We start from the raw sequence: 25,189 nt of genomic DNA, 5'->3' as shown, positions 1-25,189 counted from the left end.
CACCCTAACCCTAACTCACTTAATCCGCCCCAACCCTTAAATCTGTCACTATCGCACACTAACCTTACCTGCACCCTGACCCTAACGTCCGTCCCTATCGCACACTTACCTTAACATGTCAGTGTTCTCAGCATCTAGATTTTCAACTTTCGGTCTTCTTGGTTGTCGATCTTCCCATGTCGGTTATCTCGTTGTCATTCTCCTCATCTTTTGACATTATCAGGTAGACCCATATATATATATATATATATATATATATATATATATATATATATATATATATATATATATATACATACATATATGGGGTCTGTATTAAAATCTCGAAGTCTGACAATATCGAATATGATATTGTCGACACAAGCATACTGAAAGCACACTACATTGAGTTTTTAAATGGAAAATCTCCGTAGAGGAAGATTTCCATTTGCTTCAATGTAGTGCGTTCTCAGAGTTGGTATATTTAAGTAGGATGGGTGTGGGAGGGTACAGCCCCCCTGCCTACACACTATTTAGGTTTTTTTTTTAATTTAGTATTTTTTTTTTTTTTGGTTTCGATGGTTGGAGAATTCGAATCACTAAAGTTCGATCTATAGTGATTCAAAGTTTTAAACCTTCAAGATTATAATATAGACTCATATAAATATATGTCAGCAGTCAATGATATATCTTGCTCAAAAATGCTGATAAGATGTATATAAATTGTAAAATGAAGTACTACAGAACATTTTCCCAACTAAATAAAATTAAGTAATTCTACCGTTTTTGATGAGTTAAATGTTGTTCCTAGTTTTTTCAAGACATTGTGTGTGTGTGTGTGTGTGTGTGTGTGTGTGTGTGTGTGTGTGTGTGTGTGTGTGTGTGTGTGTGTGTGGTATGTGCACATATGCTACTTCTGGACTATACAGATCTAAAGAACTCTTTTCCAATATCACCTAATGAACCCCATAAGCATTATTTTTATCAATGAATTGTGTAAAAATATAACTCATTATAGCCTTGTGACACCTCCAGGAGTTTTTCCAGTTACATCCTACTGATGACTCTAGGTGTCAAATATTGCTTGTTCATATTTGCATTAACAATTTCAAAACCATGCTACATACAGAATAGTGAAGGATTTCAGTCTTAAAGCTTAAACATTTGCAAACACAGCGGCATTGATATTTGACCTCTGCCTAGTGCAGGTGAAGAGATATTAATTGTTCATAAAGTATTTATTTATATTGCTATACATTTCATATTTATTTCTAAATATCTTGAAAGCCAAGTAGCGGAGACACAACTGCTTAGCCTCAAACGTAAGCTCTCAGCTGGATGAACAAACTGCCATTGACAGTGTCTGTGTAATCAGAGTGGTTGCTGAGATGCTCTAATTGGTTTACAAAATATTACAAAGTTAGAAGTTACTGCATTTACTGTGACTTATGAAATCTAGCTTGAGATCTGGAACCTAATTAATGCTACCGTTATAAAAATGGTTTGTGCTAAAGTGTTTGAACTTTCAATTTTTTAGAAGCCTCTATGGTTCAAGAGATATGAACTTTTTTTTAAATGAGAGGGCATAGCTTCATTCTATTAAAAAGTTTAGGCTCCACCCATTGGAAGTTATAGTGCAAACTTCCAGAACTCCACTGGAGGAAACACGTTCAGAATCTCTGTTGTCCTTTGAACCTCAAATATGGAACCCTTTCTCACCAACCATAGAACAGTGCAGCATACAGTGAAGCAATTCATAAGGCTAGACTGACATAGCATTGCTTTCACTACAGTTATCTAAATATTTTTAAAACTATTCAGAGTTGTGCTTTAAAACTTTAGACTGAAATTTAGGAGAGTCACTTCCTAATATGGGCATTTGTCCATGGTAAGAAACAGTCTTTATAGTTTCCCGGTATGTGCTTTGTAGTGTAATTTAGATGAGCCATAGAGTCTGCTACATTACATGTGTCCTCTTTATTGTGATTGGACTTGAAAGGTTATGGGGTTAACATATGATATCTGAAGAAATAAATAGTAAGCAATGAAACAACCAAGTCTGCATTGTAACAAGATTTCATTAGTTGATTGATTCCTCACTGTTTGCTTCTTATTCCTTCATGCATGTTTGCTTGAAAATGTTGTATCATTTGACTTATTTCCTCACTGCATGTTGTAAGGATGTGTGTGTGGGCTTGCATTTTTGGTCATGATAGATAATATCTTGGGGAGTGTAGATGAGGTTTTTCCTCCTCCTAGCTATCAGCTGCCACCAATTCTTTACTTCCTTCACCAGGTTTACTGTACCCACCATAGCCTCTCCCAGGCACACCTCAACACACATGCTGGGCCAGTGAGGAGATTGAGAGTGCTGGTGAAGTACCATACTGCTTCCAGGTGGTGAAGCTGTCTCACACCACCCCACAGCAGTCTTGCAAGCTCTGCAATTGCCTTAAGAAGGTGCATGAGCTCTTCCACATATGAGCAAACTCCTAACCATGTGATGTACAACTTGCAGCATGGAGCTTGCCAGGCTCTCAGTACTGCTACTTCAGTGAGTCTAGGCTGCACCAATTTTATCTTTTAATCAATTGCTCATTCTGTTAACTAAAGCAAATTCATTGTGAAAAGAATAAAGAAAGTAGAAGTGAAGAGTGAAACCCTACACATGGTTGTGGGGAGGGTTCACCCTCTCTCTCTATATATATATATATATATGTATTGGGTTGCTGTTATTGCATCAAACATAATTATGCACATGCACTTGCATTTAGGATATTTTTGTAATTCTCTATATTGCTTCCTGTAGAGGTGTCAGGTTTTGAGATATTAGAGTGGGTCTCATCTACGCATTTCTTTTAGTGTTATTTATTAATTCTGTTACCCAGCTAAGAGACATTAGATGCAAGTGTTGTGTCACTGTGTCCCTGGATTTTTGATCTAGAGTTTGAGGGAATCAAACCCAAGTCTGTAGTACTTTTTTAAAGTTCCAGAAACTGCATTAAAAAAAAATCGAAGGAAAATGTAGTTAGTGATTCATAAATGCTGGCTTTGACTCAGAAAGACTTACAGTGAGCAGGATGCCTTAACACACTCATTTTCTCCCCTCTTGATAAGCCTTTTTGATTCTTAAATTGCTCTCCACTGAGGTTTTCTGCTAGTGGAACCTTAGCATTTTGAGTGTTCTTGCTCACAGAGCTGAATGCTAATGTGGCAACCTGGGAGAGTGGTTATTGTTAAATAGGCATTTTCTAGCTCCCAGAAATGCTAGCAGCTCCTGATTTATTTATTTATTTAGGTACTTATGTATTATCGCAGCCACATTTTCGCAGTTGTGGTAATACATTTGATTGCCTAAAAACAGATAGTGGGAGTTAGTTAAAGGTGGAATTTGATGTTTTCAGTGGGTATGACTTAGTTTGCTTTTACATTCGGTAAGGTAAATCAAAGTGGAGAAGTGAATCTTGGACTACATACTGTAAAGTTGGTCACACTGCTGTTGTGCTGCAGGAAATGAAAGGTGGGCACCTGGGAAATGTTTGGTTGAACTTCTGCTGTCCTGCAACATGGATTACTTATAAGTGTACAATACTTTCTTCAGAGAATAAGGCATGGAGACCTGCAAACCTTTTTTGGTAAATTGTTGGATTTATTGTTGCAAACTGTTGAATAGAACTGAAGTTAAGGAGAATAAGTAAGTGAATATGTATGTACACACTTTATAAAGTACTTGTACAACAATGCTGTTCTGTTAAGTGGTAGTCTGATAATCATTTTTTTTGGAGTCGTTGACAATAATGGTTTATTTTTTGGATCCAGATATTATCCTTGTGGATACTACTTACTGTTGTTGGACTGTTGAGTGGATGTTTTGTGGCAGCATACTTGTGGATTATTCGGTCGCTGATTTACTGTTTGGAACATGGCTAACACATAACAGGACTTGGAAATGTAGTATAAGTGACATGATTGTGGGAACAGCATACCTTCAAACAAATACTCATTTTTCAAATATTACACTGTTATTCCTACCTAAACAAAGTTATTTTTTTAAAGATAACATTGCCTGTGTGATTCTGCATATATTTCTGGTTTAAATTACCCACGAGAAAGAAAACAGTATGATCGCAAAAATTTGGTTGCGATAATACATAAGTACCTTTATTTATTTAGAGAATTGCTTGTCAGCATATAATGTCACTGTTGGATAGAAAAGAGAATGCTATAAAAAGACAGTGTTAAGCCATTCACTCCTATGGAAGCAGTCACATTACAGGTATGTTCATACAAGATGCAGGGGTAGGAGATGTGTGTGAATGTGTGCATTCATACCTGCAGTAGCATGAATGAAGCTGTGTGAGTGTGTGCATGTGTATGTGTGTGTGTGTGTGTGTGTGTGTGTGTGTGTGTGTGTGTGTGTGTGTGTGTGTGTGTGTGTGTGTGTGTGTGTGTGTGTGTGTGTGTGTGTGTGTGTGTGTGTGTGTGTGTGTGTGTGTGTGTGTGTGTGTGTCTGCTTGCGTGTGTGTCAGCATGTGTGTGTGTGTGTGTGTGTGTGTGTGTGTGTGTGTGTGTGTGTGTGTGTGTGTGTGTGTGTCTTTGTGTGTGTTAGTATGTCTGCATTTGGGCTCACACCAGTGCAGTTAGCTATGGAGTCACAAGTCTAGATGTGTGTATGTGATGGAGATTTTGTGTGGTTGAATTGGTTTCTGTACCCATGACTATGATTGTCTGTGGGGTGCTTATGCATTGATGGATAAATGCGTGTGTGTGTGTGTGTGTGTGTGTGTGTGTGTGTGTGTGTGTGTGTGTGTGTGTGTGTGTGTGTGTGTGTGTGTGTGTGTGTGCCTAAATGTCTTTGTGTGTGAATACTGGAGATTCTTTTGCCAACTTGATGTATAGGTCACTAGGGGGAGCACTACTGCCATCATGACTGCCAGCTAAATATGATTCAGAAACATGCTAATCAGGTTTTTCTCACTGCAAAAAATATCTGTCTAAATCATATTTTCTCATGATTTATTCTAAATATGAGTTTAAGAATAGATTAACATTTTTCCCCTAAGTTAAGCCTGGAAAGATAGAAACTGTTGGACTGTTTTAGCCTTGCCTGTAATCTTTTCATGTGCCAGAGGTGATTTGCCTTTTGTACTCATATACTTTGTGACAAAAACAGAAACAATTAGGACTTAGGACTTAGGCTTAGGATTTCTACTTAAAATAATACTCTCTTTTACAAACTGCTGCTCCCTGAGATTACACACAATAGTAATAACTAGTAGAGCAAGGCCATAACCCAGACTGTGGGATTATAAAGAAGAACAAATTTCAGCAAACAAAAGAAGTTCAGTCAGCTCATTGGCATATATGTGCAAAGCCTATATCCCACATGACTTTAGTTCAAATGTCATTCTGGGTGCTGACAGAACTTTTGAGTGAACATAGAAATAAGCAGCCACTGCCAGCTTGCCAATCTCAGAACAAGAATGCAGATTGTCGCACTGTCACTACAGCATCTAGCCGGGTCTGTTACTAGCTAAAGAAGTGAGAAAGGTCGCAGTATGCATTCAGAATCTGTGACATGTGGAAGGGTGCATTTTTCATATGGTGAAGTATTGTGTATTCACATTTTAGCAATGAGCATGCCACATCTACAGCTGGAGAGGGTTATGGTAAATAAGTAAAGGAAATCTCCATTACTGCTGCAACAACTTGATGAAGGATACTTCCTGCCCTGGAGACGACTATCTACTCAAGTCAGGGGATCAGACACACGGATGTCTAGGACATTTCTCCTTGGCAGTGGACATGTAAAAACTCCCATTATGGCTGCATGAGTAATACGTGTTACAGTCAGCTCTCATGTGACTCCAAGATCACAAGGGTGATGACAAATCATTGCTTGGAAAGAGGTGAAAAATTATTCAAAATAAATGGTAAATTCATGCCTTGATACATAGTATGTACAGTGCTGCACATACTAATAAGGTACTGGACTTGCTTAAAATGTCAAGAAAAGTTCTTTTCTGCCTTAGAAGAAATCTCTACATGAAAGAATTACCTATAATCAGATAGAATTACATGCATCAAGCAACAAGCCAAAGTATCCCTAAATGTTATCATAATTCCCAAGACAAGGAGTAAAACAGTTCACTGTTCTTGTCACTTTGCAGCTTGTATATTAATGCTAAGCAAAACAAAACTGTAGAAGTAGCCAGTGTGATATTTACAGTGATCTTTAACCAAGAGATTGGAACTAAAATGCATGGGTTAAGATACAGAAAGGTTGCATGCATTCTTTAAAAAGAGTGCAGTGAGGTCCAGCAGGTGCTGCTGAGTGCAGAGTGTCAAGAGGAATGCCTGATGCACTGTTTACTGATATTACAAGATGGAAGGCAGTAGAAGTGTAACATCTGGTCATAAAATGCTTGCTGTTTCTATATATATATATATATATATATGAATCAGTGGACAACACACAAACATACAGTATATGTTATATTGTATATATTTATGCTGCCAACTGATTCATAAAGATCTTAATAAAAAGCAGAATTATAACCAGCTTGGTTAGTATGAAGGGATAAAACCCAGAGTATGATTCAATGATCTGGATTTGATTTGTGTATCATACAACTGTTGCAGCTCCTGTGGGGAGGATGATATGCTTATTCTGTGCAAGTTGCAGGTGGTTCAAAGTGATCAAGATGACAGTCTGTTAGAGAGTGGCAGCTACATACAAAATAAAGATAGTCCTGGAGCATGAGCTTGGACATCATGATTTGTATCCATGGTAAATCTTACTGGGCACACAGGAAATTTCACTTGCATAGGGGAAGGCATATTGGCCCTGTGATGATACAAGTTTCATGTCCTCTGCCAATGGGAGGGCTTACAGACTGCAACACATTTATATTTATATCTATATCTATCTATCTATCTATCTATCTATCTATCTATCTATCTATCTATCTATCTATCTACTCATTTTTGGAATGTTGTGAAGAGAATAAGCCACCCCTTTTGCTGAATGGATGATATCCATTCTAGCTAGGTCTTGGCATCATCTACTTTATATACGTACCACAGCAGAACAAACTAGCTATAGCCCAGCTGGAGGAGACTTCAGGATTTGCAGATATAGACAAAGTACATAAAAGACCATTATCCAGGAAGTATAACAAGCCAGTTATTTTCCAGTAATACAGCTCAAATGGTTTCAGTCATCCAGAGAATACATATACAGAAGATAACGTTAAGATAAACCAGATAAAAATTATGTGCAAATGAGTAATAATATTGAGGCCAAAGTCTACATTTCAGCATGATAAAGTTGCTTGCTAAAACCCACATTATCTTTTGCTTGGAGAAAAAGTTTATGTCAAGTTATTCAGACTTCAGACTGACATAACATGTCAAAGCATATATAAGCTAACTGTGATAGAAAGTAAGTGTGTGTGTGTGTGTGTGTGTGTGTGTGTGTGTGTGTGTGTGTGTGTGTGTGTGTGTGTGTGTGTGCATGTGTGTGTGTGATATATATATATATATATATATATATATATATATATATATATATATATATATATATATGTGTGTGTGTGTGTGTGTGTGTGTGTGTACATTAGTAAGTAATGACTACAAACATGACACTCCCTTACTTTTTCAGTGTAATTGTACCAAAGGCTATCTGCCAATGTGTTACTAATATATGATATGTGCATAGCTGATAATTACACTAATAGCTATTAAATGGAATCCTAGTCTACTGCTTCTGGCAGAAAGACAACATTTTCAGACCTAAATAACAGTGCTGAAGAAGGTAGAATAGAGACAGTGAATTGAGAAGTGGCATCCAGACCCCCATGTGCAAAATGGGAAAAGGGGTTGAGGATGAATGGATGAATAGTGACAGTTAACAGGACACCCTAACCCCATGTAGGACAAGGGAGAAAGGGGATTAACAATGACGATGATGTGTTTCCCAGTACTGTATGTCTAAGTATTTTTATACTAAGGTACTGCTCATTAGATTAATTCATACTATCATAGGTTCATAGGTTCATAGGTTCAGGCCAGCGAGGTGCTCTGCCTCACATGTATGATTTTTGTTCACAGCAAGGGAGTCTTTGGTGATGTGATGAATCTATCCTCCTATACGCCCCTTAATATAGGTTGGGGGTTCCTTCTCCGCTCCCTCTTGTGGATCTGATGGATTTTTTTTTGAGGTGAAGCATATTCATCAAATCTGGGTTTGACATGCCTGCCTTATGTTAGGTCAAGTCACCTCTGAGAGCTGTAAGCGACTGAATAGAGCTGGAGTTCTTTCAGGGGGCAGCATAGGACAGATTTTGAGACCCTTTATCCAAATGGGGCATTGTACTCAATCATTGGTCTAAGACACTGACCACTGAGTTATCAGAATTAGCAGCAGCTGTCATGTGTGCTGTCATGTGGGTGAAGCAGCAAAACTGCTAGTGCTATCGGCAGGATGACTTTTATGCATGTAATAATTTTTTCCACCATGCATTAGGCTGCTAATAATGTATATTAGTTCCTCCCTCACCTTCATTTCTATGAATTCATTTTTTTATTATTTTTTTAACTATCAGTATTAGCATGACTTATCCTACACTCGTAATAATGAATGAGCCCTTTAATGGTGTCCGACATTGCACTCTGCAAACTAATCCTGCCACCTTTCTTTTTTTTTGCATTGTAAGCAATACCATTAGTCAACTGAAATACATTGTGATGAAAGCCTGTTAGTACTGAAGTACATTGTACACATTTTTCTTCCTTGTTCCATAACTCAGATGTACACACACACACACACACACACACACACACACACACACACACACACACACACACACACACACACACACACACACATTGTGTGTGTGTGTGTGTGTGTGTGTGTGTGTGTGTGTTTGTGTATATACGGATTCACAGAAATGTCACAATCTCAAATTTCAGAAGACTGACGCCCAAAATCCTGAAAACTCAAAATCCTGAATTCCAAAAGACTGAAAACACGCAGGATACATATATTGACTATAGGCAACAAAAAACATATTGCTTTCCACCAAGTATAAGTAGGGGGGCAAACCCCCTGCTCCCCCATGTGTCACTTTTCAGTCTTCTGAAGTGAGTCCATATATATATATATATATATATATATATATATATATATATATATATATATAATTTGTTTTTTTAATTCACTGTTTCCTTAAAAAGTGTCATAAGTGTACTGAAATGTATGCTGTTGAACTGAAATGTGGCATGCTGTCATTACCTGCAATCCTAACTCTGACTTACAGTAAGCCAAGGACAAATGTGTGGTGCACAATGTTCCTTAATAACAGGTGACAGTTCCTATGATCCTGAGGAAGTGCTGCCATGTGAGCTTCATTCTGACTTGATGTGATGACATGACCTGTGGATGCAGGTAATTCTACAGACACAAATTTCACAGTGCTGTTTGACTAAAACCTCAAATGAGAGGTTTTGCTATATGTAGATGAATACTGATGAGATTTGCTTGAATTCTGTTATGATACATCCTCCCTACTATTTCCAGTACTTTCATGAGAAACACTTGGATTACTATGCTATGCCCCCATGTGTCCGCACAGTACCCCAGCCACAGGTTACTCCTACTTGAATCTGGTAGGTCCTAACTAGTGAACACATGAAGGCAGAAATGGCTGCTGCATTTGCCACCTCACTGGACATCAGTGTGACCATAACATTATCATTACTCTCTACCAAGTCCATGTAGTTCTGAATATCCTCAAGCCTGCTCTCCTGTACTCTTACTATCTCTATCTGTCTACCTGTGGCAGAGAACAGTGCCTGAATATTGCTATGTCATATCTGCTGCTGAGAAGCCAATGAGCCAATGCTTCTTGTGTTTCTAGACCTGGCAACCCTTTGTACAAGTGTTACATTGGACACTTCTACCTCTGAGATGGTGACATCCTCCAGAATATGTTCCAATGCTTGAGGAGATACTGGTTTTGAACTGCATGGTTGCTCTACCTGTGCAACCCACATTGTAATATCCCCATCTACCTGACTTTGTGATACAGTGTCACTTCCTTTAGAGTTATATAATTACTGTGGGTTGTGTGACACTACCATCCAACTCAGTGATTATGACTACATGCTACTATTCTCATGAATATAATACCATTGTCATCATCAACAACCATGCTTCTGTAGACATATTGCAGCTGTGCTGGTAAAGTAGAAGAGTTACTTCCTGGAGCTGACCCTGTGAAGAATTAATTATATTAAATTAGCTGTGAGAAAAAGGAGCAAACTATTGAATGCTGGTTAATGAGTAGTGGTGGAAACTTACCATACCCTCTCACTTGACCTTCACAGTTGGTAGGAATTGAGGGTTTGCTTGTTGATATTACATGTTGCATATAGGCAATTACTCTTTGCAGTCATCCTGTTAATGTGAATATGTCATGTTGGATGCATTAACTTTCCTGAATATGTCTGTGGATGCTTTTGAGGTGGGTAGTTGCCATTGTCGATGCACTTCCTGATTATGCCTATGGTGTCCTCATTAGTGTCATAGTCATAGCCCTGTATGCAATCCAGGTATTCTTCATCAGTTGTTAAAGGGATAAGTATGAGAGGTCCCTCCACCAGTAATGTTATTGGCAATTGCATCCTATCTTACCTTAGCTCTTGCATGTCTTATCATACTGCTGCCATTTTTTTTGCACTATACCAATGTACTGTTCCTCTGTCCACAAAAGCTTTTATGTCATAACTACTTGGTTCTACACCTTAATTGTCTCAGCTTGTTTTAGCTCCCCTTTTCCAAAAAATGCTTACTATATGTCCTTAGGTCCTCCACTAGAACTTGGTTATGTTGTCTTTTCTCTGTCTTGAACCTGTGCTACATCATGCCATTACCTTAACCAACATAATAAGAAAACCCTAATGAAACTTGATTTAAAAAACAAACAAAAACATTGAACACTTGCATCACCCATACAACAAAGGACATTGGAGCAACCTTGAATTTCTTACACATACATCCCTTTTTACACCTTAACTGCTCTACCAGAAGGAAAGAAATCCTGAAATCTTAAAATCACTGATAGTCAAAGTACAGAATACCCTATACTTTCAGCATATCATTATACTGAAACATAAATCAACTGAAAAATGTCATCCTCAACTTTTGTACTGCTAACCTGTGTATCAATGATTCAGATGTGACAAAAAAGCTTTTATCATTTCCACTGTCATCCTTTGTTATGCTGTTAGAGCTAACACAGTCAGGTATACAGTGACCTCTCCATACACCCTCCATGTGTAAATAGCACTGCCGTATATGCTCAGGTTTAAGAAACAACACATGAAATCCCCAGCCCTTAACATTACCACTACTGTCATTACCAACAACATACAACCACTGCATCTAACACTGTTTTTATTTTGGAAGAAAAAATACATTTCCATGAAAGTAGACATCTGTTAAGATAAATATCAATTGCTTGCTAATATTTTATGCATAAAATTGTTTGAAGCTTACTTTAAAAGATTCATGCTTTCCCACACTAATTGCCACTGAACTTTTCCAATCACAGATAAAAATGTTGGTTTTAGTTACTGAAAGAACTTCAGGCTGATTTACATGCTTTGTATGTAAATTAAAGTCAGCTGTGGTGTTCTCTATAAATTAAGTAATATGAGTGTTCCCATATCTCATTGTACAGGTATTCTTCTGGTAATTGTGAATGATCTGTGCGTAATGGCACTGGCTGCTGGAACATGTGCCAGCTCTTAGCACAGCTTAATCAAACACAAATACACTGTAGAATTTAAAAAGAAAAACGGAGAAAGTCAACATTTAGATGGGAATTTAAAGAGGCCTAATTCATAGCCATGCTGCAGAGTACAACACACCATGTTCATACTTCCTAACTGAAATTTGGTTTAGTACATGCAGCCAAACATCAGCTGGACATATTATTCAACAGCCCCAGTGCGGCAAAACTTCAGTTAAAAAATATAATAAAACATAATTTTTTACAAGGGGGTAAGCCCCCACAGACCTCAAATCCTCTGTTAATTGTATATACTAACTCCAATATCTCACAATGTTGGAGAAAGGACATATTTCCATACCCCAAGAATTGTGCGCTCTAACACACCTCTTCACCATCAGAGTAGTTGACTGAATTTTGTCAACTAAACAGATATTGACCAATTTTAAGTGGACCCATATATAAATATATATATTTTATATATATATATATATATATATATATATATATATATATATATATATATATATATATATATATATAGATCCCTATCATATGATAGAAACCTCATTTGACTGAAGCGCATTTGACTGAAACCATAAGAGTGAAATTTCAAAAGATTGAAAAGTCACTTGACTGAAACCCATAAGACTGAATCCCGTAATACTGAATTTCAACATAATAAATTGTAAACTGGACTATATAAAACCAGACTAGGTGGGGAGCTACGCCCCCTACAACCCCCTTAACTATATATGCTAACTCGAGGATTGCACTACAGTGGGGAAAAGGGCATATACCTTTCACATACCTTACTGTAGTCTACATGCTGAAACTACTATGCCCTTTTCCCTAATGTAGTGCGATCCTGGAGTTAGTATATATAGTTAGGGGGGTGTGGGGGCACAGCCCCCCCACATTGGGGGGTGTTGCGGGCATACCTCCCCACCTTGTCTGGTTTTATATGGTGCAGTTTAAAATTTAGTATGTTGAAACTGAGTATTATGGGTTTCAGTCTTTTGGGTTTCAGTCAAGTGACTTTTCAGTCTTTTGAAATGTTTTGAAATTTCAGTCTTATGGTCTCAGTCACATGAGTTTCAGTTAAATGAGGTTTCTATCATATGATAGGGATCCATATACATATATATATATATATATATATATATATATATACATATATATATATATATATATGCACACACACACACACACACACACACACACACACACACACACACACGTATATATTTATATATGGGTCCACTTAAAATTAGTCAATATCTGTTTAATTGACAAAATTCATATATATATATATATATATATATATATATATATATATATATATATATATATATGGGTATATATTAGACAATCGAACTTTCAAAGGTTTGGCTGTCATATGGTGGACACCATATGATCAAACTTTTAAAAGTTCGAACATCTAATAAAAAAATAAATTAATTAATTAAAAAGCTACACAAATAACCTACTTGAGCATTTTAAGCAGGGGGGCAAGCTCACCTGCATCCTCACACCCCCAGCGCTTTAAATGTACCAACTCCGAGATCGCAGTACAGTGCAGGAAAGGGAAATCTTCCCATTCAGCGCCATACGGAGATCTCTGTTAAAACATTCGAACTTTCAAAAAAAGTAATCTGTAGTCTTGCACTCTTACAACCACTCAGACAGGCTAGTCCGGTTATCCACTAATCTTTTAATGAAAGAGAATATTGCTGTAAACTTTATTCCACCATGAAGAATTGTAAAATAAACTTGCAGATGTTATGTGATCCTATCTCGCCTACATTCTGTACTGATGGGCTCGGAGCCGATCCCTCGGCTCCGACGCTATGCTATAGAGTGAGGCCTCTTATTGGCTGAGCTATCTTTATCCCAGGATGCATCACCACTAATTCTCCAGATCTCGTTTGCCGCTTACAAGCTTAGACGTGGTCTCAACTTGGCTGGGCTAAGTACTATTTATTTAGGCTTTTTCCTGTCAGAAATTTGTTTGCTTTGAACCCAAAAGCTGTTTTAACAGCTATTGTTGTCATACGAGTGTGTATTGAACAGTTTTGTTGAGAAATTCGTTTTTTTTTCGTCAGAGAAGGTTTCCCGTTTTAGTTAGAGGGGCCTGACTGTTGCTTTTGCTATTAGTGTTTCTTTCGTGGGTCAAGTACCCGTTTAAGTTAGAGGGTCTTGACTCTCTCTTTCTGTGTGGTTTGTTCAACTGTATTGTGTAAAAAAAAAAAAAAAACAAAACTTTATTCTATTGTTGTTGTTCTTAAACTATTCAGTTTTGTTGTATTTCTCTTTAGACAGGTGTACTGTTTTCGAAATTAGTTATGTCCAAAGAGCATAGACCCTCCGGGTTTAAAAAGTGCATGAGGTGTGGTTATAAGATATCCATAACGGACGACCACTCCTCGTGCGTCTATTGCTTAGGCACCAAGCACCTACAAGAATCATGTAGCATGTGTCACGCCTTCTCATCAAGGGTCCTCCAGGAGAGGAAAAACAAATTAATCCTTAAGGGGTTAATTAAGCCATCCTTCGAGGAGGCTTTATCTTCCTCTCCTTCTCCTTCAAAAAAGAAGAAAGCGTCGGCTCCGACCAGTCAGTCGGAACCGACTGCCAAAAAATCTAAGCAGACTTCTCCATCGGCTCCACGGACTTGGGGCGTGAGCAGTCTGCCTCGATGCCTCCAGTCTCGACCCCTCTGGTTTCGGAGCTGAGGACTGGAGCATCAAGAGGCGGGTCACCTTCATCGGCTCCACTGATATTGGAGCCGATGAAGGTTGCCGGCTCAGACTCTTCCCCTTCGGAGCCGAAGTCCTTGTCGGTACCGATGGAAATTGCCTTGGGATCTCCCTCGGAGCCGATAGTGGTAGAATCCATTCGGAGCCAGTCCAATAGTCCTTTGGAGCCGATGGAGAAATCGGTTCGGACCCGATCGGTATCCTCCAGATCATCCAAGATGTCTGATTCGGACATCGACAGGGTGCTCCTAAGACTCTCCAGTCTCCGTTGTTCCAAAAGCTAGTTTTGGCTCCAGCCCATTCGGCTTCAGAGCCGATGGTCCACCTCCCTACTATGGTTCCTCCTCCAACAGCCTCGGCACCGTTGGAGCCAGTGCTGGTAGAACCGGTGGAGGTTTTAGGGTCGGGCCCGACCCTTACTCCAACTCCGGCTCTTGGGTCGGAGTTCGGTACGCAGACTTCTTCCGTCGGCCATGGGGGGGATGCTTCGGGATTGTTGTTTTCGGACCCAAGTCTCCCTCTTGGTGCGTCGGCGGCGGGAGTGCTGTCTACTGTCGTGGCCACAGAGGTGGGACCCTCCCAGGATTCTGGTGGTCCTGCCTTCAGGGCTATGAGGAGTGCATTAGACAAATCATCTTTGGCTACCTCCACGGTCTCCCCAGCTCCTTCCCTGCATACCGAGACTGGGTCTTTGGCAGTCCCCCTGTCTTTAGACAGCGGAGCCCCGGGGCCTGAGGTTACCCCCACTGGGGTTTCCCCCCCTCCTCGAGGTCCTTCTGAAGCTTCTTTGGAAGAACCCCCCAGGAAAAGATCGTGCAAGAGGAAGCACGTTGACTCCCCTGATGAGTCTCTTACATCAGACACTGATCTCGATGATGCAGAGGGGTCCCCTAAGTCGTCCTCGGATGATGTCTCCTTTGCAGACATCCTGGAAGCCCTTAAACAACGAGGCTGGCAGTCCAAACCCCTTCTGCTGATGAGTCGGTGTTCCTTAAGGCCTTCGGGCTCAGCCCTCCGCCTCCTGGGTGTCTCCGCCTTCGATGAGCTCTTAGATTTGATCTGTCGGGCAAGGGAACACCCAGACTCTGTGGAACCGGTGCCTCCTCGTCCGAATAAGTTCCTCTCGGCACCCCTGAAAAGAGTTTCTAACCAAAGGTGTGGCTGTAGATGCTTTGGTGGTGGCATCTGCTACCCAGCAAGATGTAGCAGAGGCTTGACGTCCGTCCATCCTCCTAATAAGGAGTCTAGGAGCATGGATCGCACGGAAAGCGCACCCTAAGTTCAGCGGCCTTTACATTAAGGTCCTTGAACTACCTTACGCACTTCACTAGATTTCAGAGGGATCTGATTAAAGAACTTTCCGATACCCTCTTGGGTAACCTGCCTGAGGAGCTGGCCCAGACGGTTGGCTCTCAGCTGGCTACATTGTCGTCCATTTCGAACTCGTCCATGAGGCTCATTTCTTATGAGGCCGAAGGCAGCAGTACAGGCATTGCTCTATGGAGACAAGCCTGGCTCCGCCTGTGTCATTTCGCGGAGGCCTTTAAGTCTTCCTTTGCCGACGCCCCCTTCGATGGGTCCTCCCTGTTTGGACCCAAAGTAAAGGACACACTGACCCGCTGCGAACAGGAGGGTAAGACTCTGACTGCCGTAGGGGCACAATTTTCCACTCCCTTTCGGCCTTATCCCAAGGCTAAAAGAGGAGGGAAAATGTGGTTCCGTAGATCTCAGAAGCCTTACCCATCTCAGCAGGATGATCCCCCTTCCAGAGACAGGGGAGGGGGAAATTCTTCAGGAAGATGCCATCCCAGAGGTGGCAGAGGCCCTCGCAACACTGGAGACCGCGAGTCCTTTCGTGGCTCTTCAGCCTTTCACAGTCCCTGAGGGATTGCCCGACTGTGCAGCTCCGGAGCCAGTTGGGGGTCATTTTTCGAAGCACCTGAAAGCCTGGGAAGGTATCACTCAGGACCGATGGGTGCTTCGAATTATCGCCGGAGGTTACACCATCCCCTTCTCTCACTCCCCACCTCAGTCCAAGAAAATCCCAGACCCACCACCCAGTCAATGGGATACTGCAGCCTCAGAAGTTTCAAAGCTGCTGCAAAAAGGAGTCATCCAACCGGTCCCCGCAGACCAGATCGGATTAGGTACTTACTCAAGATTCTTTTTGGTGCCAAAAAAGACTGGGGACTTGAGGCCCATTTTGGACCTCAGCATTCTAAACCATTCAGTCAGAAAGTCCAAGTTCCAAATGGTCACCCTACAAACCATTCTCCCATTGCTGGAGAAAGGTGTTTGGATGTGCTCCATAGATCTCAAGGACGCTTATTACCATATCATGGTACATCAAGTGTCCAGGAGACATCTGCGCTTCAGCCTAGGAGGCAGTCATTTTCAGTTCTGCGCGCTGTCCTTTGGTCTCACCACAGCCCCCAGGGTGTTCACCAAGTGCTTGGCAGTCGTGACTGCTCACCTGAGAAGTCTAGGATTCCAGGTGTTTCCATATCTAGACGACTGGCTCCTAACTGCCGCCTCCAAACATCTACTACTGCGGAGCCTACAAGCCATGATATCACTGGGCAATTCCCTTGGAATTACCTTCAATTGGCCAAAGTCTGTGTTGCTGCCATCTCAACGAATAAGATTCATAGGGGTAGAGATAGACTCAAACCAAATGCGGGTCTATCTACCTACAGACAGAATAAAAACCATACAGACTCAAGTTCGAGCCTTACTTCCCAGCTCCAAAGCCCCAGCCAGAATGGTCCTGCAGCTATTTAGGATCCATATCCGCCACGGTTCTTCTAGTCCCCTTGGCAAGGTTGCACATGAGATTTCTCCAGTGGCTCCTTTTAGCTCAGTGGTCCTTTCAAGAACTCCCTCTCAGTCACCTCATATGGATCACGGAAACATGCAAATGGGAACTTCGCTGGTGGCTAGTGCCCTCCAATTTGGATCAGGGACGACCCTTTGTTCTACCTCCTCCTGCGGCCACTTTGACCATGGACGCCTCCCAGATGGGGTGGGGGGGGGTATTCCCTGGGCAGGTCAGTCCAAGGCAAATGGCACCCAAAAGAGACCCTACTTCATATCAACATCCTAGAAATGAGGGCGGTGCTTCTGTCCCTCCAAGCCCTTCACGATTACCTCCCTCAGGGTGTAATTGCCATTCACTCAGACAACATGTCAGTTGTCTGGTACCTGAACAAACAGGGAGGGACCAGATCCTATCCTCTTTGCAGAGAGGCCATGAGAGTCTGGGAATGGGCAGTCTCAACCGAACGCTTTCTAGTGGCTACTCATATCCCGGGCAAGTCCAATGTGATAGCCGACAGACTGAGCAGAACCATCCTCTCTCCTCATGAATGGTCTCTGAACATGACAGTTGCGAGTCAGATTTTCAGCAGATGGGGAGTTCCGTGTTGCGACCTCTTCGCGACTCCACTAAATGCGAAGTGCAAAAAATTCTTCTCCCTAACCCCGGCTCCGGGGAAGAGCCCCATGGACGCACTAGCCCTTCCTTGGCCCACCGGCTTGCTTTATGCCTTCCCCCCAGTTCCTCTCCTTCCCAGGGTGATCCAAAAGGCATCTCTCTTGGGGAGCAAAATGATCTTAGTTGCTCCTTACTGGCCTCATCAAGTATGGTTCCCCTATTTTCGGAAATATGCTCTGGAAGGTCCATGGTTCCTGGATCAGATCCCAGACCTTTTGGTTCATCAGTCGGGACTATTCCACCAGTCCCTGCACACCTTAAGATTGACGGCTTGGCTCCTCCTCTTCCGACTATAGTCAGGAGTCATACATTGGATCCAGAGGTTATACACATATTATCTTCGGCCCATAAGTCCGCTACAAAGAAACTGTATTCTAGCAAATGGAAAAGATTTGCTATTTGGGCTCAACTCCGGGGCCTGGATCCCATCACTATTCCCGTCGCAGAAGTACTAAAATTTTTGACTTCTCTTTTCAACCAAGGTTCTTCAGTCTCTACCATCAAGGTTCAATTGGCAGCTATTTCCAATTTTCACGAATCTATAAACCCACCTTTAATGAGCAACAGATTGTGCAAGTCCTTCTTGAAAGGTGCTGCGCTTTTAAGACCTCCAATTTCTCATCCTGCTCCTCCATGGGATCTCGATGTGGTGTTACGCGCCTTAACTTCCTCCCCCTTCGAACCGGCAGCTACATGTGATCTAAAATTTCTTTCGTGGAAGACTGCTTTTCTGGTGGCAATTACTTCTGCCAGAAGAGTTTCAAAGCTTCAAGCTTTGTCTGTAAAACCCCCGTACTTGGTTTTTCACAAAGACAGAGTTTCCCTCAGGCCAAATCCTACCTTTGTCCCTAAAGTTTGTTACAGTTTCTGCCTACAACAATCGTTAGAACTTCCAGTCTTTTTTCCAAAATATTCTAACAAAGCAGAATTCATATTCCACACATTAGATGTCCACAGGCAGTTGTGTTTTTATTTAGACAGGACCAAACAAACAAGGAAAACAGATCAGTTGTTTGTATCCTTTGCAGACAATAAATTGGGCAAAGCTGTTACAAAGGTCACTATTGCCAAATGGATCAGGGACTGTATTACTCAAGCTTATTCCTATTCTAACAAAGAGCTTACCACCTCTGTCAAAGCTCATTTTACAAGGGCTATGGCTACTTTGATAGCATTTAATTCTAAGCTTGCCATTAGTGACATTTGTGCTGCGGCTACATGGTCTTCCCTGCACACTTTCATTTCCCACTACAAATTGGATGTGGCATCTAGAGGATGAGCTTCATTTGGTTCCACAGTGCTCAGGAGTGTTTTCCATTGAGCCACCCTGGATTTAGGTGCTAGGGACGCTGTCCCATCAGTACAGAATGTAGGTGAGATAGGATCACATAACATCTTTTAGTTATGTACTTACCATAACTTTAGATGTTTGGGATCCATCTCGCCTACATTCCTAATAACCCACCCTCCTTCCCCCTTCCTTGGAGATCAGAGGATATCAGAAGGTCCGAATCCTGTTGTTTCATCTTGAAACATCTAACAATGTTATATAAACAAGTTGTGCATGTGTGCATGAATGCGGACAAACAAGATCTGGGGGATTAGTGGTGGTGCATCCTGGGATAAAGATAGCTCAGCCAATAAGAGGCCTCGCGCTATAGCATAAGCGTGCCGAGTCAGAGCCGAGGGATTGGCTCAGAGCCCATCAGTACAGAATGTAGGCGAGATGGATCCCAAACATCTAAAGTTATGGTAAGTACATAACTAAAAGTTAAGTGCTTTCATCCATTAGGACATCATCAGAACTGAAAGCCCAGCCCAATCAACAGTCTAAATAGTGTTAAAATAACATTACAACCAATCACATGATCAGTTAAGACTGATTAAGATAAAAAAATGTAAAACTGCATATACAAATAATACAATTAGCTAAAATATATATGCATTAAAATATAATTTTATGTTATGTGTTTGAAATTGATAAAATTAGCATTCCAAACTTCTAAGATGTAAAACAGATGCAATAGAATAAATATTATTCAACCCCGGCTCCACATAAGAATTGAGCGTGAGTTGCCATTTCAGTTCCCTAAGTAACAAATGTTCTTCAACAATTCTCCCCCTTTCATCTCTTCTAAGTTGTTCCATTACAAAATAACCAAATTTATGATCAGGAAATTTTACAATATGCTTATACAAAGCTTTAGTATCTTTCTTATTGAAAATGTCCCTTTCATGTTCATAGATCCTGTCCTTAACACGTCTAATAGTTTTACCTATATAATAGATCAGACAATGTAAACAGCAAGCTGCATAAACCACCCATTTAGTAAAACAATTATACATTTCCTTAACAAAAATTTTTGTTCATTCAGGACAAACTGCCCACCTTCCATAATATGAGGGCAAATATTACAACACCCACATTTAAACATGTCTTGTAGTCCATTAGACTCACATCTACTAACAGCAGCCTTATACCCTCCCTCTATCAGTTGTTTAATGCTAGAGTCCTTCCTATAAACCACTGTTGGTCCATCACCCAATGTTTTACACATTTGTGGGTTAACTGAAATCAGTAACCAATTACGTCTTAATGCCTGAACAATCTTTGGACTGACTAGAGAATAGGTACAAACAAAAGACCTATTAAACTTCTTTCCATTAACTCTCTGTGATTCCACCACATCATGGGGTACATTCAAACCCAAATCACCAGCCTCAGTAGCTCTATCTTGGACTCTCATAACATTTGTATGTAACAAAGTAACATAAACCCATTTTTCCTCTTAGTGGTTACTTCATTAAATGTGGGACTCAAAAAATCCATAGGGTACCTCCACTTAATAAACATATTTAATAAGACTCCACATTCTTCATCAAAAGAGTCATTCTCAGAAATCATCCTGGCCAATCTAACCAATTGGCCTTTTACCACTGATTTCTTCTGGTAATAAGGGTGGTGAATCTCAAAATGAAAATAACTGTTAGAGAAAGTAGATTTATGAAAAATGCTAGATACAAAGCACCTTTTAAAACAATCCTTTGTAATGGCTACATCCAAAAAAGAAATACTCACTTCACTATAGGAATGTACAGATCTCAAAAAGGACACAGTAGAATTTATAAATTGGAAAAAGCTATTAAGCTTATCCATACTATCCTTGCAGACAATAAAAATATTGTCCAGAAATGGCAACTCAGGCTCACTTCTTATGTGGAGCCGGAGTTGAATGATGCTTGGTCTATTGCATCTATTTTACATCTTAGAAGTTTGGAATGCTAATTTTATCAGTTTCAAACACATAACATAAAATTATATGTTGATGCATACATATTTTAGCAAATTATATTATTTGTATAAGCAGTTTTACATTTTTTATCGTAATCAGTCTTAATTGATCATCTGATTGGTTTTAATGTTATTTTATCACTATTTAAACTATTGATTGGGCTGGGCTTTCAGTTCTGATGATGTCCTGATAGATGAAAGCACTTAACTGCAAGTTTATTTTACAATTGTTCATGTTGGAATAAAGTTTACAGCAATATTCTCTGGTTCTTCAGCTTCTCTGGCTTGGTTCACCAGTATGCATCATCCCTGGACAGATGGGTTAGTGGGGTGTAACTGAATATTAAACTCCATGATGAGGAAGGTAACTGATGTAGATGGTAAAAACTAGGACCGGTTAATACCATGCCTCCTATTTACATGACAGAATAGCCATAAGGCATCACAGGCTTCAGTTATTTTAAGTTATTTTATGAAAGATACCCTCATGAACTGATAGATGATGCTAGAGGAACTTGGGGAAAAAGAGAAATCTCATGTACATTTTCCATAGAACGTTATACCGATGCACATGCCAGGCTTTAACTGGTAATGTTATGTGCATATGAACACATGTCAGGAGCCTTGGCTACACAAAAGAGTATATAATAGAAATGTAAGAACCAGGGATTTCAAAGCTGAACATCATGTATTATTGGTCCCACAGCCAGAAAGTTAGATTTTAACAAATGGCAGGGACAATCTGAAAGAATGGGAAAAAAATACGTAAACTACATAGTTAGATATAGTAGTAAAAGAAGACCAAAACAGATATACCACATGAATGTTCTGAAACTAAGCATTGAAGCATATTTCTGTAGTTTGCCTAGTGGTAGACAGGAAATTAAGAGAATTGATCTAGAAAGAAAACTAACCTCTGTTTTGCAGCAGAGATAGACAACAACCTCTCTGAGCCTCAGGAACAAGTAATATGGGAAACTCATTAAAGAAACAAGGGAGTTTTTCAGAACTATTTGGCAAAACAAACATGATTCAGTACCATATTGAGAGCATTCTAGGAAGAAAGATTAAATTAAAACCTTACAGAATATCTGGGTCACAAAGAAAGGCAGTCCTAATACAAAAATAGATAAGGTGGGTGTAATAAAGGAGTACTACCTCCAATGGATGAAGGCATAGAAAGGTTGAGGAAGACAAAATTATTGACCACATTAGATCTGATAACGGGTTGGTGGCAAATTCTTCCAACAGCTGAAACCAGGGACAAGACAACACTTTTAACCCAAGACATTTTACTATAGAACACTGTTTTGTGTTACACGGTGTTCGGCCCTAAAACCAAATGCTAAGCACACCGCTGCTTATCTGGACAATGTGAAATATACTCTGATGTCTGGGACTCCTTTCTGCCTACAGAACAGGTTGTCACTCCCTGAAACAAACTGAGATCTCAATCAATGTCTCCAAGATTACAGAGGTGAAATGTTTAAGGCTTATAATTGAAAGAGGAATCTTAAGGCCTCAGTTAAAAAACAAACAAAAAAACCAAACAAACAAAGAAAAAAAAACAGCAACAAACAGATAAAGGAGGCTCCGGACCACAGCAAATCACAGCATTAAAGTATTTATTTAGTAAAAGGTGAGCGCTTTCACAGCCAAAAGGCAACTTCATCAGACAATGCATAAAACTCTTTCATACTATTTAAATACAAACTAGCCAATCAGCATGCTTCTCCACTTAATAAAAATTAACATTTAAAGGAGCATTTCACAAAAACCTCCTGCAAATCTGGTTGGGATGATGATGTGTTATAGACCTGAAGTGATATGCAAGACTACAGAATTTGTGTTTGCGTATACTTTTTTTCCTGTCTAAGGAAGAGTTTGCATCACTGAATGTTTATTGCCTTCTGTATGGAAAAAAATGTATATATATGGATAAATAGATAGATAGATAGATAGATAGATAGATAGATAGATAGATAGACAGACATAGAGATATAGATACATTTTCTAGGCACTCTGTTGAAGGTATAAAATGTTCTTGTTAACATCTGTTTACTTTGTTACAAGTTAAGAAATGCACTAGTTATTGTGTGCAGGAGGTAGTGAGTTCTATTACTGCATATTCATAGGTTCATAGGTTCATAGATGCTTAGTAGGCTGTTGATCTGTAAGGATCTTAAGAAGCCTTATCCTGCATTTGCATGGAAATTATTAGTTCTTACATTTTGCAATATGAATCTCCACACATGGGCTGCAGAAGTATATGTAGGGTACTTATATGTTTCTCCTATCCATGAAGATCTATGGTAGTATACCGTTGCTGAATTTATGGCAATCCATTCATTCATTCATTCATTCATTCATTCATTCATTCATTCATGCATTCATTCAGTCATCCAAGTTACATTTGAATCTGTGCTTCTTTTCATGGTGTTTCCTTTGTTGCTAACATATAAGTTAAGAGTTATGGAGGCTGAGGTCCTCATGCCATGGGGTGTGGCCCTGGGGGCAAAGCCTCCCAAGTAAAACATGTATATTTGTTTTTTTTTTTTTTGTTATGCTCATCATGAATAGAAGATATGTTTTCCTTTTGAGATCAGTTTTATTTTGACAATTTTTCCTTGCAATGGATTGTGTTGTTGATGTTCCAACATCAAGGAAGATGAATTTTGTAATAATACATTGATTATAAATGACCTACATATAATATATGCATTATAAACATTGACTATAAATGACCTAGATAGCTAGCTAGCTACCTAGATAGATAGACAGACAGATAGATAGACAGACATAGATGCACATGCATATTCCTGTTACCCAGTTTGATTTTCACATGACCAGAGGACACTGCCGCCTGTACTGGTAGGTAGTGGAGTGGGTGTAAGGCAGAGTGAGAACTTGTAGATTCCATATAGATGCACACCAGCTTAGAATCAAGCAAGAGAAAAGCTTGCTTTGAGGCAGAAATGTTGCATGCTATGTCACTGTGCAGGCTACAAAGTTCAATCATCTATCTCTCTATCTATCCATTTATCTGTCTATTATTACTGTACATTTTTCCCAGGTAAGTGGGTTCATCCAGTGTTTTTTTAGTCGTGACCAAGGCTGCAAGGTGAAGTATGCTTACTGTTATGCATATGACAAAATCTTAAGTAGGAATGGTAAGGTGTACAGTTTAAGACATTTTTGCAGTTTGCCTTTTGATGTTATTGTAAAGAACCTGATGTATACAATGGATTCATTCTTACAAACTTTACATTAGTGCAGACATCCTTTTGAAACCATTTCCCAAGTCATGCCATGTAATGGTATGCAATCTAAACAGTATACATTTTTACAGTCTGGTAGATGCTTTCTCTTGTGTATATTGTATAGAATTATATTTTCAATATCTTTATTTATTGCTCACTAAGTCTATGAAAGTTTATGAAACTATTTATATAATATTGCATTATGTTATAGATGGCAAAAATGGCAAATTGTTTTCCTAATCTGTCATATTAGTGTTGCCACTGTCATCAAAGTGTCCTACTCTGCTTCCTTTGTTACCACATTACGCATCCTCAGCCGTCTTAAAGTAATCTGTAGTCTTGCACTCTTACAACCACTCAGACAGGCTACTCTGTTTATCCGCTAATCTTACAATGAATATGAAATATCTAAAATGTAAAATGCATGTTATGAATGATAGGTCTTAAAGCTTATAAGCATGTATCTTCTCCCTCTTCTGCTTTTTCTCTTGGCCTCTATACCCTCACAATGTCTAACAAGTGTGTTGTTTACCCATGTTGTGTTTTTTTTTTTTTTTGCTGATCTCAAATGAAGATGAGATTTGTTTACCTAACTCCACAAAGCTTGTGCC

This window comes from Protopterus annectens, chromosome 4.part1 (genome assembly GCF_019279795.1).
Source record: "Protopterus annectens isolate FY-2018-M chromosome 4.part1, PAN1.0, whole genome shotgun sequence".
Taxonomy (NCBI): Eukaryota; Metazoa; Chordata; order Ceratodontiformes; family Protopteridae; genus Protopterus; species Protopterus annectens.
Note: the sequence above shows the minus strand (reverse complement) of the source record.